The sequence below is a fragment of the Eimeria mitis genome, genomic scaffold, assembly GCF_000499745.2.
Source record: "Eimeria mitis Houghton genomic scaffold, Emh_scaff793, whole genome shotgun sequence".
NCBI classification, from domain to species: domain Eukaryota; phylum Apicomplexa; class Conoidasida; order Eucoccidiorida; family Eimeriidae; genus Eimeria; species Eimeria mitis.
The window spans coordinates 6,168-6,740 of NW_013575824.1; positions in this window are offsets into that span (position 1 = coordinate 6,168).

The window sequence follows — 573 nt, forward strand, 5'->3', positions numbered from 1 at the left end:
AAGTGCTTGCGCCGACTGAGCACAAAGCTGCAACAACACTTAGTGCCATATGAACTTGATCAAGTACAAATCACCCACGAGGGTGGCAGAAGACAAATAAAAGGATCGGAATCTTCTTGCGCCTGTACGATTGCTACGTCCCCAAGCTAAGCCCAACGAGGACGCACATTTCAGCTATCAGTCCAACTGTGCTTGCTCCAAAACGGCGAGCGGTGCGTACATTCCGCACTTCTAGTATGATGCCTGCAGTATCTACGCACGCCGAAGATACTTGCACGTGGCAGGTTGAGTGGCTTTTCGGAGCGATCGCCGCAAATGCCAACAGTAAAAGAGGCGCCTTGATAACACTGGCCTGTCCCCATAGTCTCCACAGTAGCGCTTTTTCGGTAAAGGCACCTAAGTCCTCAAATTGAAAGTGTAGTGCTCGAACGATGCAACGCGCATTAGATCTTGGAAGACATACCTATTACATTGCGTGAAAAACGGCATTTCCCCCAAATGTGTTCATGTGGGATCTGTTGGGCTACAAAAAGCTCCATCGTCATTTCGCCAGCCATCAAACGCACTATCCCT